The sequence below is a fragment of the Tamandua tetradactyla genome, chromosome 10 (genome assembly GCF_023851605.1).
Source record: "Tamandua tetradactyla isolate mTamTet1 chromosome 10, mTamTet1.pri, whole genome shotgun sequence".
NCBI lineage: Eukaryota > Metazoa > Chordata > Mammalia > Pilosa > Myrmecophagidae > Tamandua > Tamandua tetradactyla.
This window is the reverse complement of record NC_135336.1, coordinates 31,006,604-31,023,318: the sequence shown is the minus strand read 5'-3', so window position 1 is coordinate 31,023,318 and position 16,715 is coordinate 31,006,604.

The following is a 16,715-nucleotide window of genomic DNA, read 5'->3' as shown; positions in this document are numbered from 1 at the left end:
GCTAAGTTGTGTTACCATTGGTGGCAACATGCCTGGTAGTGTTTAATGTCTATTCACATTCTGAACAATATAGCACATTTTGAACAATATAGTACTAGCCATATATGGCTATTTAGACTTAAATTAATTGCAATTAAATGCAATTAACATTTATTTCCTCAGTTGCTCTAGCTACATAATGCTAGTGACTGCGGCATTGAACAGCACAGACATAGAGCATTTATATCTCTCAGAAAATTCTACTGGACTGTGCTGATATACAAAGCTACAAAAAGGATACTTATCATTGCTGATGGGCTGAAAATGTCTAAGTCAGTTAGGGGAGGTTACTAATGTGGTAAGTTTTGACATCAACATAGTCCATTAATTTCACATAGAATTTCCTGTTCAGTGGCCACATTTAAGCATGCCTACAGGTGCCATAGACATGCGTTGATAGTTTTGGGTACTGGATGAAAGTATAAAAGAAGAATTCAATCATACATTCATTCAGCAAATAGTAAGTACTTACTGTTCTCTGGGACCATGTTCAGTTTTGCTAGGTCCATATAATAAAAAGAAGACACTGTTCTTGACCTTAAGAAATTGAAGTGGGGGGCCACGGTGGCTCAACAGGCAAGAATGCTCGCCTGCCATGCCAGAGGACCCGGGTTTGATTCCCAGTGCCTGCCCAGGTTAAAAAAAAAAAGAAAGAAAGAAATTGAAGTGGAAAGGGCAAAATTAAATAAGGCTATTATGGAGATAGTAGAAATGAGTTCTTTGGGAGCGGTGCGTAAAGAGTGATTTATTATGGAAATTGGTTAGAAAAGGAGAACAATGGGGAATCCTACTTTATTTATTGAATTGTTCTATGTGTTCATGACAACTAAAAAGAAGGTGAGTTACTTGGTGATAGGGGAGAAGTATATCTGATACTTCAGAATATAGCAATAATTATATGAACCATAATCCTAGGTTCATAATAATAGATGATCAATGCCTCAACTAAATAATTAAGCAAGCAAATCTTATACCTTTGTTAGTTACAGATCTCCTTTTTTTTTTTTACATGGGCAGGCTGGCATGGCAGGCAAGCATTCTTGCCTGCTGAGCTACCGTGGCCCTCCCAGTTACAGATCGTTTGAGGATTTTCTTTAAAAGCTATGTTTTGTGGGGACAAACAAATCAATAGGCTGAAACCCTGATCTTGGGGTTTGCCCCTATGAAACTTATTCCTGCAAAGGATAAGCTAAGCCAATTTATAATTATGCATAAGATTCACCCCCAGAGAATCTCTTTTGTTGCTCAGATATGGCCTCTCTCTGTGAAGCCAACTCAGCAGGTAAACGTCCTGTCCTTCCCCTTACATGGGACATGACTCCTAGAGGTGTAAATTCCCTGGCAATGTGGGACAGAAATCCCAGGATGAGCCAGGACCCACATCAAGGGATTGAGAAAGCCTTCTTGACCAAAAGGGTGAAGAGAGAAATGAGAAAAAATAAGTTTCAGTGGCTGAGAGATTTTTAAAGAGTTGAGAGAGGTTACTTTGGAGGTTATTCTTATATATTATATAGATATCCCTTTTTAGTTTATGGTGTATTGAAGTGGCTGGAGGGAAGTACCTGAAGCTGTTGAGTGGTGTTCCAGTAGCCTTGATTCTTGAATATGATTGCATAGTGATATAGCTTTTACAGTTTGATTGTGTATTTGTGAAAACCTTGTATCTGATGCTCCTTTTATCTAGGGTATGGACAGATGAGTGAAAAAAAATGAATAAAAATAAATAATAAAGAGATAAGGAGTAAAATGAATTGGGTAGATTGAAATACTAGTGGTCAATGAAAGGGAGGGGTAAGGAGTATGGGATGTATGAGTTTTTTTATTTTTATTTCTTTTTCTGGAATGATGCAAATGTCCTAAAAGTGATCTTGGTGATGAATATACAACTATGTGATGATATTGTGAACCACTGATTGTACACCATGTATGGACTGTATGTGTGTGAAGATTTCTCAATAAAAATATTGTTTTTTTTTTTTTTTAAAGTATGTCTTGGATACACAGGTGGTTCAGTGGTAGAATACTTGCCTTACATGTGGGAGATCTGGGTTAAATTGCCGACCATGTACCCCCCCAAAAAAAAAGTAAAAGGTATGTCTTTTAAAAACAGAGACTTGGGATAAAAAACAAAACAAAACAAAACAAAAAAAACGGGAAAGGAATGTCTCAGGATGATTTCTGGAAACCTAAGCAGTTGTGTGAGTAGTGAGTATAAATTAGGCTAACATAATTTTCTCAAATTTTAATATACTTTGTCTACTCTCACTTTAAAGACAACCAAAAAGTGCTTTTCAAAGTCAATTATGAAGTTGTTCTTTTTCCTCCACTAATTTTTGAATGAGCTTTAGATTGATAAGGAACATGAGAGGTCTGAGTACTACCTGCTAGGGAGGGAGCAGTCAGGACTTGGCAGTGTTAAAAGACCCTTCTGAGAAAAATAATGTCAAGAACCAAGATGACATTATATAGATGAAGGCAAATGCAGTGACAGATGTCAATTCTCCTGAACATATTCATGACTTGAACAGTGCCAAACCTCATTTTATTCTCATAGTTGCCACCAGATGGGTTGTCCAGGTCCTCCTACTTTGTATTAAATGAAATGTCTAATAATGTTCAAAACTTACCATATACAAACTGTACTTGTTGAGCCTCCCTAACAGCTACTAATGAGGACATTAGCTTTCAATTAACTATACAAAGCTTTGGGTTTAGATTAGAACATTCATTCAGCACAGGCATCAATTTGTAGGTCTTTATGGGACATTAGCTGGTTGCTAGACAGCCAGGTGTCCTAGAAGATTTTAGGCTGAGCTCCAATGAGAAGCAAGGATTGGATATTTCAACTCTTAAGTTTATGTCTTATTAATCTCCTCCACATAGACTATTCTAACAACTATACAGTCTTCACCAGCAAGGGATTTGGGTGAAACACCTACTAAGTTCAAATGCCGGGGCAAAATTTAGAAAAGTTGGATATTTATGGGGTATATGGAGCAGATAAATCTGCACACATGATTTTGGGTACTATTTTACAACTTCATTTTACTGTTTGAGTTTAATAAAGATTCATGAATATTTTATTATTGTTTTAATAAAAATTTACAATGAAAAATATGATTTACATATATTTTAATGTATTTTTTATTTCATTATATACATGTGTTTCTCCTAAATATGTTTGTATTATTATAGTGGAATCTATGTGAAATATAGGATGAATATAAAATATTACATTCATGAAGCATGTTGCTCCACTCGAGTGATCTAGTTGGTTAAGTATTTCTACAAGTATGCCTTAATAAGCAGCTCACCCAGATTGGGTAAAATAGTCAACAAGAGTTGACAAAGTTGTAACAGGAGCAGATTATTTTTTTGTATTACTTATACATTGAAGTCAGGTTTGCAAATTCTGTGAGTTGTGTCTACTGGTTGCCAGTCACGGTTGTGGCCTTTGGGTTTGTTCTACAACCTGTAGCAAAATGTGCAAATACTCATTCATTTTCTGGGGGAGTTCTCTGAAATGAGCTGCAGGGAGGCCAAGCCTCAGGCAATGGGCCATGTAACGCTTTTAGAATGTAGAGAAGATAGAATCAATAGGCTTAGATGCTGCTCCAAATTCAGCTGTGTCACCCATCAGTAATACAACCTTTGTGGCTGATTCATATAAAATTCATTCCAGCAAGTGAGTTTTCAAAGATATCGAAAGAAATCACCCCCTCTATTAATTTTCAGAAGCATGTGTCAGCACTCCCTCAAACCCACACTGATCTCTTTCCAATAGCCTCCCTGCTTTAAAGAAAGGACCTGATAAAAGTCCAATTAAAGATGTTTGCCATTGACCAGGGCTCTTTTCTGGATATAATTCAAAGCAACTGATACATCTTCAGTCCATTAGGGTAAGCAATACCAGCCAGAGGCACATCAGCAATTAAAAGTTACAAGACACCCTTAATGCCCCAGAGGGTCCTGTACAGGTGGGAGATAAACACACATTGAACTGGAAAAGTACAGTACATTATAATTTTTTGTGTGTTTGATTCAAGCACCTGGTTGAGAACTGTAGCCATTTACTGTCAGTATATTTCTCTCCGGGACTGGTTCCCTTTCAAGCAGTTTCCTAGAACTGTTCCTCATGAACCCACCACATACTAAATGTTCAGTAACATTTGTTAATAGAATCAGTGGTTAGATGAAGGAATAGAACTAAGTCCCTAAAAGTGGATGCTGTGTTCACCTCTAAGCTCTTTCTTTGTTCCTTTTCAAGAGTCCTTGATTGGAAATTTTTACTGTGTCAGTGAGTAGTGCTTTGTTTCAATTCTCTTACACACTCACAAAAGTTCCCAGATAGTCCTATAAACAAACTCTCTCTCCTTGACGTGCACTTAATGCCATACCTATCTCTTGGTCTCAAATTAAATCACACTCTTCAAAATGTGTCAAACTCTACATAGGTCAATAGTTTATTTATAGATATCACTGACAAGGGTATTTACTCAGTTGTTCTCAAAATAGGTTTTACACATTAATCAAAAGTTGGTGGACATGTGAGCTACAGAACAGATTGAATAGCACTGATTTATAGTTTGTTGGAATTCAGATCCATTTACTCTCCCCTGAAGGAACCCTAGAATCCCTTCAGTTTACATTATCAATTAATGACTCTAATCATTGTCATATGTCTATCTAGTCACTAGCATAAAAACACATACCAAGCATCATTTTCTATAGCTAATGCAGAGGTGTCGGAGATTGAGGTTCAGGATTCACTGCTGTGTTCACCAGTGAAAGGGCATAGTGAATTGGTAGACAGATAATATGAGGCCAGCAAATTTTAACTGGTTATTCTTCTACTAAGATGGAAATGCTTAGTCAAAATGCATCAGGCCATTTCCTCCCCTGATCTAGACAGCTGGAAGCCTTATAACTCCATCCTGCACATGGTGAATGATAGTGTCTTGTCATTTGAAGAATGGGAAGTCACATAGATTTGGGGGAACACAGAGGTCAGACTGTGTTAACGTTTGAACACAACAAAGATGGCATTAATGACCCATCTTCAACACATATGCTTAGCTTTGTTTGTCCAGTGGTCATGATGGGTTTCTACTCATCCCATTTTCACTTCCTCATTTGGTGTCATTTGTGAGCACAGTTGCAATCTAAAGCTGGGAAATGACCTGGGGCCACATTTTAGGCTGACCTTAACCTCATCAACATGATGACAGCATAAGACAGCAATGTAGAAAGTGGAGAAACCCTGGTTCTCAGAGTGAGAAATACCTGAATTGGAATCCCATGTCACTTACTTAGAAGGTGTGTTTCACTGGAAATGTTATACAAACTCTCTCCAAAACTCAATTTCCTTTTATTTAACTTGAGGCTTGTAATGATACCTTCTCCATACATTTTTCCGGTTCAGACTCTGAAACAGCATATGTTAAATAAGACAAGAATTGGAAAGTGCCTGTCACAGTGCCTGGCACCAGCAGGTGTTCAGTGGCTGATCTTTTTGTCTTCTTTCTTAATAACCAAACCAGGATGCTGGAAATATTTGCTGTGACTCATACAGCCGTGCTTGCAAAACACTGCTCGCTTTAAATCCAAAACACACGAACAAATAAAAGTCCAATTTAGACAAGTCTGCATGTTCTTTTTAAATAAATAAATAAAAACTTTACCTTTATGGGACTTTTAATTGCCCCAAAACAAAGACCTAGGTGTCTTTTTAGCCACTGCAGAATTGTTACAGTGTTATCTGAAAGACAGATGGGCATTTTACAGAAAAATAAATGTAGATGCTTTGAGTACATGAATAATGCATATCCAATTACTACCTGTCAGCTAGAAAATGTCATTTTTAAGATCAGGATTTTGGGAATAATTAGAAGATATAGGAATAGATAAGGAATAATCCTCTTCCCAGTGCTATGCATATAATGTATGTCCCTTTCTACTCAGTGTTCTGCATTTATTTATGTTAACAAAATTTAGATCACTGCATAAGTAGTAACATGCATTGGCATACAGGTGTTTTTGGAGTGAAGACACTTGTTTATGTGGTTGTCTTTTTGTCTGCATTTGGACAGAAGGTTGTCAAGGAGAGGGATCAAACCTCATAATTTTATATAATCCTTCTTTGGACCTAGCATAGCACTGGTCACATAGGAAGTAAATCCTCATTGATTAGAATTGAATGAGTTAGAATACAGAAATATGGCTAAGAATAAAACAGCAGGATGAGTCAGAGGAGTGAGAGGAGCCAGACAGGGTTTATGTGGAGAAGTGGGAGGAAAAGAAAGAAGAGACATAAAGTATGGAGATAGCAATTGCTGTGGGGGTGGGAGCTGCTGAGAGTAGCAGGCCCACTAGAACTCAACAATCCATGTCTGAAACATTAACCAGAAAACAACCTATTGTACATTTTCCTGTGAGACTGGAGAGCGATCTCATTGTATTTGGCTATCCATGGTAGCCTCCTCACCCCTTTCTGGCCTTTGCTCAAGTGTCAACTTATCCATGAGGTTTTCTCTAACAAATCAGTTTTAATTCATTGCCTCCAACCTCCAATCCAGCCTGCATTATCTATACCTTTCATTATATGAAAGTTTTTATTCATAAAACTTATCATCACCTAACATACTATATGTTACTTACACCCTTTTTATAATGTTGGCCCTATAATTGCAGATTTTTTTATTATTATTATCTCTTTAGTACCCAAAACAGTATCTGGTGCATAGTAGATGCTCAACATGTGTAGAATAAGTGAATGAGTAAATGGATAGATGAGTTACTTGACTATCTACATCCTGGGTAGTGTGCAAAATGGGTACTGGAGATGTAAAAACAATAAGACAGATTCCCTATGCTCAGAGGTTTTATAAGGGGCAGGCCAGGTAAGTAAAACAGCTCTTCAAGCATTATGGCCAGAGTACTGAGTTTTATGGTGGGGGTAAATGTGGGTTTCTGTGGAAGCACGGAGGGGAGACCTCTAACCATGATTTCATTAGGACTTGGGAGGCTCAAGGAAGTTTTCCTCAAACAAATGAAGTCTGAGCTGGGATTTAAAAAAATGGGTAGAAGTTACCTAGATACTAGGAAAAGTTAAGACCCTGAACCCACCTAACCCAATGTGACCAGCTTGACTTTGAGAAATTCAGTTCAGTGATCAATTAACTAAAATTATAAGCCCAATTGGTTTGTGTGTTCCTTTGACCATGGAGTGCTAATAGGCAGGGAGAAACTGGCCATCAGAGTTGTGGTAGAGTGAAGGTTGCAAATTTGAATGTTTAAGATGAGACCCTAGAAGTGCTGAAAAACTCAAGGCAGATTTCCAATGGCAAAGAGAAGTCATAGAAGATAATTAGGAATTCTATTTCCCTTCCTAAAGAATACATTAGAAGTATTCATGTTTCACTGAAGAGATTATCCAATTTAGTTTTTAAAAAAATAAACCTATGTAATTTCTGATGTCCAAGACTATAAGAAGAAAATATTTTCATTTACTTTGAACCACTGGTATGCTGGAGTCAGCTGTTCCAGTTCAGAAGAATCAATAATTGATTTTTCAGAAATTATGTGAGCTGATTGTTAAATCAGCCATTATTAAAAATGGAATTCTATAAAATTCAATTAAATTATTGTATCAAAAACAAAGATGATAATACTCAAAATATATTAATTCCTAATTATTTTGCTGCATTCTATTATCACCTATGCTCTCAAGTATATTTACATCTATTGGATCTGAATTGTGGAAATACTTATGCTATGTGCCTCTCTTCCCAAAATTCAGCATTCAGCTATGTTATGTTGATAGATAGAAACCAGCCATGGTGGGTGCATTGATAGCATGGGAATTGGCAAATACTAGGAATCAGGTCTTGCCTCACTCATCCCACCTGGAGAGCTGGTTATTAAACATTTTCTAGCCCATTGCTTTGAGCCTAGAGACTTAATAGAGTTGAGATTCTGAGGGATAAGATAGTCAAACTCAGCTCACAAATAGACGTGTCATAATTTTGATGACTCAATACCTCTTAAATGCTTTCCTTGTATTTTGGTAATTTCCTGTGGTAGAGTCCTATATGTCTCTCCAAGCCTCCCTTGCCACTAGGCACAGGCATGTGAGTTGATTTTCACCTGAGCACTTAAAAGAGAGGTTCTACTTGGAATCCCCATTGCTAGCAGGGTTGGTGGAGTATAGTGGAGGGGCATGGATTGTCAGGGGTAGTGGTGTTTGAAGAGGACTGGCTGGGTCTCCTATGCTGTGAGCACTATACTGGCTGGGTTCTGAAATGGGGAGATTACACCTCAAGGGACTTTAGGGAGAGCTTTGGGTCTAGTCCAGGGCTAATTAGCCTTAGAACAGATCCCACACCTGGATTTCTGACTGTTAGCTTCTGGAGATACTGTGATCTTCTTCTTTAATCAGTTTGTCTTCTGCTTGAATTACATATATGGGCTCTGTAGTTTAAAATTAAGAACACTGACCAATGCAGCAGCTCCTTCCTATTTGAACACATATAAATGAAACCATAATCATTTAAAATGTTTTATTCTTTGTTGAAAAATAAAAATATAATTATATTGCATAGATGAAAATATTTACTGCCAATTTACATAGGTTATTGAAGTTTGGAAAATATGGTAGGAATATATATTACCTCATGACTCACTATTGCTAATGTTTTGGAATATTTCTTTCTTTTTTTCTATACAGCATATATTTTTATAACCGCAAAGTCACACTGTTTATATCACATTATGTTACATTACATTGGTGGCATTACCTATGTGTATTGAACAAGAGTTACCTGTGTTTATCTTTCTGAATCAAAATTGTTATTATTAATTTCTCGATTTAGATGTAGCATATATGAAGATTTTTCTCTGTGTCAGTTTCTTTGAAAGCTTTTTTTAAGATAAATTTTTGATTTTTTGAGAGAGAGTTTGATGTTCTAAAACTAGCATGACCTTTGTAATTCATTTATTCATTAATTCGCTTATTTAATAAATCATTCCTGAGTACCTAACATGTCCATGGTTCTGTTCTAAATGTTGGAGATACAGCAGTGAGTGCAAAAATCCTGCCCTCAAGAAGCCTATATTTGAGGGGGCAAATGGACAAATTATCTAATAAATAAATTACTTAGGGAGTGCAGTAAATTTGATAAGGAACTAAGAAGAAAAATAAAGTTGGACAAAGAAGATGGGTAGTGCTTGGGGGAGGGGTTTACAATTCTAAGTAGAGTGGTTAGGGTAGGACTCAATGAAATCTTGAGTCAAGACTTAATGGTAAGGGAGTGAGCTGGGGAAGAGCCTTCCAGGCAGAGGTAGGAAGTTATGGAAAGGCCTGAGGTAGGAGGGTGTCTGTGGTATTTGAGGAACACCCCAGAGGCCAGTGTGGCTGAAGTGACCTGAGCAAAGGGGAAGAAAAGATGGAAATGAGGTGAAAGAGGTAAGGTGGAGTTAGGATCATGTAGTTGTTGGTCATTGCAAGGACTAGGACTTTAACACTGAGTGAAATGGGGAGCCATTGGATTATTTTGAGCAGGGAAGAAATATGACTTGGCATATGTTTTAAAAGTATCACTCTGCTTCTGCTATTCGAAGTGTTGTCTGTGAACCAAGAGCACTGGCATCTCCTATAGCTTATCAGAAATGGAGAATCTCAGACCTTGCCCTAGATCTACTGAATCCGATTTTACCTTTAACAAGATCCCCAGGTGTGGTGGTTTGGAACTGTATGTACCTTAGAAAAACACATTCTTAAATCTAGTCTATTCCTATATATAGGACCGATTGTAAGCAGGATTTTTTAATGAGGTTAATTCAGTTAAGGTGTGGACCAACCCAATTAAGATGGGTCTTCATTCTATTACTGGAGTCTTTCATAAGAGAATGAAAGAAAGCAACCAGGAGCTGAAATCAAGGAACTTAGAAGAGAAGGGATAAACCAGGAAATGCCACTATGTGCCTTGCCATGTGACAGAAGAGCCAATGAGCACTGGCTGCCAGCCCCAGAAGCTTGCCAGTCTTTGGGGAGAAAGCATCACCTTGATGATGCCCTGATTTAGACTTTTACCCAGCCTCAAACCGTGAGTGAATAAATTCCCATTATTTAAGTCAACCCATTTCATGGTATTTGCTTAAGCACTCTTGGAAACTAAAACAGCAGTTATTTGTGTACACAAGTATAGTTAAGAAATTGTAATATGGACTGAAGAGGGGTGGGCAAGAAAAAAAAGCAGGGGTACAGTGAAGAATCTTTTGCTGTGCTCCTAGTAAGAGATGATAATGGTTTAGGCCAAGGTAGTATTAATGGAGGTGGTGAGAAGAAAAACTGAATGTGGGATATAAGAGAAAGGAAAGCAAGGGTACCTCCATGGTCTTCATGAACTGATTTGGGGTTAGAGAATGGAGTTTTTATGAACTATATTGGGGTTAGAGAATGGAATTCTCATTAACTGTTTTGGAAAAGAAAATAGGTGGAGCAGATTTGTTCAAATTATGTGAGAGATATCAAATAGTTAGTTATGAAAGTCTAGAATTTAGGGAGAGATCCAGACTGGAGATACAAAGTTGAGAATCATTTACATATATTCCAAATTTAAAGTCATGGGATTAAACAAAATCACTAAGGAAGTGAGACAGATGAAGAAAGAGGAAGCCAAAAGGACTAAACCCTAGGGTCCTCCAACCTGAAGTGGTCAGACAAAAGAAGAAACCCACAAAATCTGAAAAGGAATGGCCAGGGAAATAGGAGAAAGGGGGGTAAGTGGGAAGGGAAGCCCTGGAAGCCAAATGAAAAAATCCTCAGCAAGGGGTTGAGATTAATAGGTCTAAAGCTATACATAGTTCAGGGAAGATGAAATGGACTATTAGATGCAGCTACAGTAAGATCATGGGTCACCTTGTTAATCTCAGTGTTCATGGGGAGGTGGAGGTTTACAAACCTGCTTGAAGTGAGTTTCGGAGAGAATGGGTGGAGAATGATTGGAGTGTTAATTTTTGAAACATATATCAACCACTTAATAGCTATGTGAACTTGAGCAAATTACTTCAAACTGAGCCCCTGTAAATGGTTATGGTTAAGTAACATAGATGAAAATGCTTAGCATAATTACTGGCAACTATTAAATGTTAATTCTCTTCCACTCTCTTTTGAATAGAAATCAAGAGGAGTAGCCGAATATTTATGGTTTTATTAAAATGTGACTTAGCCCAATTTGCAATAACTTAAATATTTCCAACTTAATTTGATTAAAAAAAATTCAGGCCATATATCTTCCCCAAATAACTGTTTTACTGTCATATTTGTTATTATTTGGTTCCAATGACTCTGTTGATGCAGGGTAATAAAGAGGCTAAGACATCATTTGATCTCTGTATGGGTCAGTTAGTATTACAAAAAGAAAAATGGCTATATTGTCACAGATAACACCTCTCACCAACCATGGCTGTTCATCTCTCAGACAGACTGAAAGAAGCCTCAGCTAGAGCAAGTAAATTTGCCACTGCAATCTCATCACTTTTAGAAGAAGCAATAAATGCTATAAGCTTTTCAAATACTAGAACACATTCCTAAATGAAAGTCATTTTTTGGGTAGAATTTTTGGTAGGGGTTTAAATATCACATAGAAGGTAAATAAGATAAACTTTAAAGACCTTACCAGCCCTGATACATTCATAAAATTTATGTAAACGCTAGAAAAATACTTGTGAGATTCTGAGATTAGAGAATTCTGCTTTAAGGGAGAAAAGAGGAAATTTACTTAAAAACTTGAAGATGTTTTGATGGACTTGATAGACCAGAAGAAAGGTGAATATTTCTGTGGGCTTTACCAGAAAGAGGGGTTTTTTTTTGGTTTGGTTCTGGAAGCTATAATAATCTTTAGTTTCATAGAATCAAAACCTTCTTTTTATAAGAAACACATTTTTTTGGGGGGCAAAATATCTAGTTTGTGGACTGCACAGCTATCACTAAGCTAAGCTAAATTGGATTAGTTAAGAATACAGAGAATGAAAACAAACTTGTTTTTAGCTTTTCTGAAATAGGCACTAATTCTAACCTGTCTTTCTGAATTTTGTATGCAGGTCCAATAGTACTTTTGAGGTCTCAGAAGGACATTGAACCCTGGTGTGGAGTAGAGTTAACCAAAAGAAGTGCGCATATTTGTAAGGGTGACAATGAGTGCTCAGAATGGGCACATCTCATCCACCAGGTGAGACAGGTTAGGTTAACTGTGGGTTTGGCAGCAGCCCAGAGTTTGGAGGGAGCCAGGCTTGGACAAGGAAGGATTAGAGTGGGTCCAGGCTTTATAGCAGTATAGGTTAAGATTTTGGATAAAGACAGCCAAAGAAAAACTGCACCAGGCACTAAAAACAGGGAAGGATGACTTTATTCAAAGCTGACATGGTAAGAAAGAGAGAGTAGAAACAAAGGATGGCAAGCATTTTAGGGTTTGGAGTGGGTTGGAAGGAAAGCACTGGAAGATAATAAGGGCGGTTGATCACTGAGATGGGTGAGTGATTTACTGAGGTTGCGTTTAGGGCTGCTTGGTTTGGAATGTTTTCATTGGCAGTAATTAGGCCACCCGGAGTCTATAAAGAGGGAGGAAGAGAGAGATATGGAACTACCTGGTTAGGAGACTCAGGACTGGGGTGAAAGGGAGGTCAGGGACATGGAGTCAGGGAGAAGATTATCTAAAGCTTTGTCATTTAAAGGGAATTTAAGGCCATCTTGATCATGACTAGACAAGATGGAAAGTCAGGTTAATGAGATCAGGGCAATGGGAGTTAGGAAAAGCAAGGCCTGGAGTTGTACCAAAGAGAACTCCAAGGCTAGCCAAGATCTTCTGTCTGGATAATACTATTTCATTATGACTGGTTGCCCAGGTTTCCTGGATGGAGCCCCTTACCAGGTAATTATGGCCCTCACATAGTAAGTTTCCAAACAAAAAGTTTATTATAATAATTTGTGTAACACTTCCACAGATTTTGTTGTATTTATGTACTGGCTCATAATTTTCTACTTAATGCATTTTCTTATATAGGTCAATATTGAAAAATGTCTTAAATAAATCTCTTTATTAAAAGAAATTTTATATCAATATTTTAAATAGAAAACTTTTCACCATAAAAGAAAAGTAACTGTAAATAAAAATATCATGGAAACAAAATAATGTTAAGTTCTAGCTAAATACTCTTATCTGCACTTTGACCAGACACTGATGTTGATACCCACTTCCTCTTTATTAAATGGGAGATTACCTTAGTGTTGGATCACAAATAAAAACCAATAACAAACTGTGTCTCTGTCTACAAGCAGAAGAGTTGCAGGAAAATGGAAAAGAGACATGATAACTTTTGTCACTCTGTGATTCAATGTTATTTAGTGCTCTATCTGAGCATAATGTAAAAAATGCTCATATACCAACACAAATCATCTCACATTCTTCTCAAAATTATCTTAAATTTCACATTTAGGGAAATACTACTTGAAAAAAGTTTCTTAAATTTGAGATGACAATGTCCAAATATTTGAGTATAGATTTTTTGCTATGACAACATTGTCTCTAGTTCATACTGAAATGAAGAATAAGGAAATGTGAACTTTTCACATTTTTTATAGTGTTAAGAAATATTGAGGTACATAAATTGAATAAATTGAATTTCATTCAATTTATCTATCATATTTGAGACTGTATCTTTTTATTTTTTAATGATAAATTGCTCATTTTTGTGGAATGAGAATGAGAATGAAGGATGAATCTTCTCTCTCAATTTTAATATGGAAAATATTTTAAGGTTTGTCTTTCCTTATTTTGAGGAACATTTCTTCTTATGATTGGTCAATACTGCAATTTTGGAAATTGTGGCTTTTAATCTTGAAAGACTGCAGATTCCGTACTTATTCTAGTGTCCCCTTTGTTTACTGGTCATTATTGGCCCACCTTGCTGTGTGTGAGAGTGCCACAGAATGCAGCAGTAGTACATCTGTGAGGCTGCGTTATAGAGAAAGAAGAGAAAATAAAATTAGGCTGTAAATGATGAAGGTCTTTGATGGGTGAGATCTCTTCTAAGTGAAATACTTTCATTGCCTCCCTGGAATCTATGGTGTCTGGATCATGGGGAAGGTTCCATCCTTGCAACTGAATTTGAAGAAGTCCATTGGGTCCATGGCCCTTAAAAGAGTCTGTTGTCCTAATGTTTAGTGATCCCATCACTTTAAGTGCTAGAGGCAAAGTTCCAGGTAGCAGGGATCATAACAAAAAAAAAATTTTTTTAAGATTTTTTTAATTATATTTACCTGATACCTAAAGCTGCAGTGTTTGTTTAATTTTGAAATTAGAATGAAAATCAAAAGGCATTCAGTGAAGTAATGCCAGGTATGTTGGCAATGGCATGCTTTTATACATGTTGTTCCCATCCCATCTGTTTGAAACACTATACCTTTTCCTCTTCACCTCCTTAGTCCTTACTCACCATTCCAGTTCCTTCGTAGAGCTCAAGCTCAAAAGATGAAACTCATCTGTAGTCACCATAAAGAAGCTTGGCTCTTAAAATGGAGGGAGCTCAAGAAATGTGTTGTGTTATTGGGTCTTTAACTAGTAATGGAGCAATTCATCATTATAATCCCAAATTATGCCCGCATCCAAGATAAAAATCAAACATTTAAAGACTTTCCAAATCTGTCCCTGTTTTTAAATTTCATTCTGTATTTAACTTTGGCCCATTAAGTGCTCTCCCCATTATAATAGAGTAATTTGTTGACTATTGTGTAAATATGCCTCATGTACTTCTACTTCTAACTTTTGCCGCAGTTTTCCTTGCCTTGAATGCTCTGCTATAATACTTCTATCTCTTGAAACATTATAGCTGTATCAGTTAGAATGGGATTCATCTTCATTTGAGTTTAAAAGTGATTTAAATGCACTAGAGATTATTTTCTTATTTAAAAGAATCCAAAGGCAATTGATGAAGAACCCAAGCTGCTCCTTTAAAAAAATAAACAAACATAAAACAAATTATTGAGGTTTAATTTACATAGCATATAATCTACCAATGTTCAATTTCATGATTTTTAGAAAATTTATATTGTACAATTATCATCACAGTTCAAATTTAGAACATTTCTATCACTTCAAAACTTTGCTTATGCCACGTGTTGCCAGGTCCCACTCTTAACCAGGGGCCATTGCTGATCTGCTCTGTAGCACTATAAATCTGTCTTTCCTAGAAATTTCATATAAATGGATTCTTACAATATGCAGCCCTTAATGTCTGGCTTCTTTAGCTTAGAAAGATGTTTTTATTCTATCTACATCGTTGCACATATTGGTAGTTTATTCCTTTTTATTGCTGTAGAGTATCCTATTGCATGGATGGAGCTTGTTTATTCACCAGCTGATGGACATTAGACTGTTTTCAGAAATTTTCTGTTATAGATAAAACATTCTCATACAAGTCTGTGTGCACATAAGTTTTCATTCATCTTGAGTGGATATCTTCAGCATATACATAGGAGTGGTCATGCTGGCTCAGGTGGTAAGTAAATGTCTGGCTTTGTTTTTAAGAAATTGTCAAGCCATTTTGTAAATTGGCCATACTATTTTACATTCCTGCCATCCAAGTAGGAATGTGTTTATATCTCATATATCCCCAGTAAAATACTGACTCTTTATTGTTATGAAATGTCCTTCTTTATCTGTTCTTAGTAATATTTATTTTTTTTAATTCTATTTTGTCTGATATTAATTTAGCCATCCCAGCTCTCTTATGGCAAATGTTTACATGGTATGTCTTTTTCGATCATTTTATTTTCTTCTTTTGCATCTTTGAATCTAAAGAGTGCCATTTGTAGATTAATATAGTTGGGTCTTGATTTTTTAATTCAGTTTGACAATCTTACCTTTTGGTTGAAAAGATCAATCCTTTCATATTTAATGTAACTACTATTGTGCTTGTATTTACATCTATCATTTTCTTCTTTTTCCTATATGTCTGTGTCTCTTGTTCCTTTATTCCTCATTTTGTACCTTCTTCTGTGTTGAATATCTTCTAGAGCCTAATTTTAATTCCTTTGTTGTTTTTTTAACTATGTTTTGGGGTGTTTGTTTTAGTGGTTGCTTTATGGAGTAGAATCTGTTTCTTAATTCATCACAATCTATTTCAGGTCATTACTGGTAAAATATAGCACTTTTTCCTGATGTAGCTACATTTTTTTCATCCTCATTTGTGATATTATTGTATATCTATATAAGTTGTAAAACTAACAGTGCAATTTTACAGTTACTGCTTTATTCAATGTTATGTTTTTTAAGGTAATTAAGAGAAGTAAAGTGAAAAATCTTTATACTTGTTTAAAAAATGCTGACCCACATTTCTGAAGCTCTTCATTTCTTCCTACAGATTCAAGTAACTCTTAGATATCATCTCCTTTCAACTTAAAGGACTTCCCTTAGTATTTCCTGTAGGGAAGGTCTTCTAGCAGCATATTAATTTTTTTTAATCTTGAAATATTTGTATTTTGCAATCATTCTTGAAGGATAGTCTTGCTATATATAGAATCCTTGCTTGGAAGATTTTATTTTTCTTTCAACTCTTGGAATAAACCACTCCACTGATTTCAAGGCTTGGTTGTTTCTGATAAGAGATCTGCCATTAAG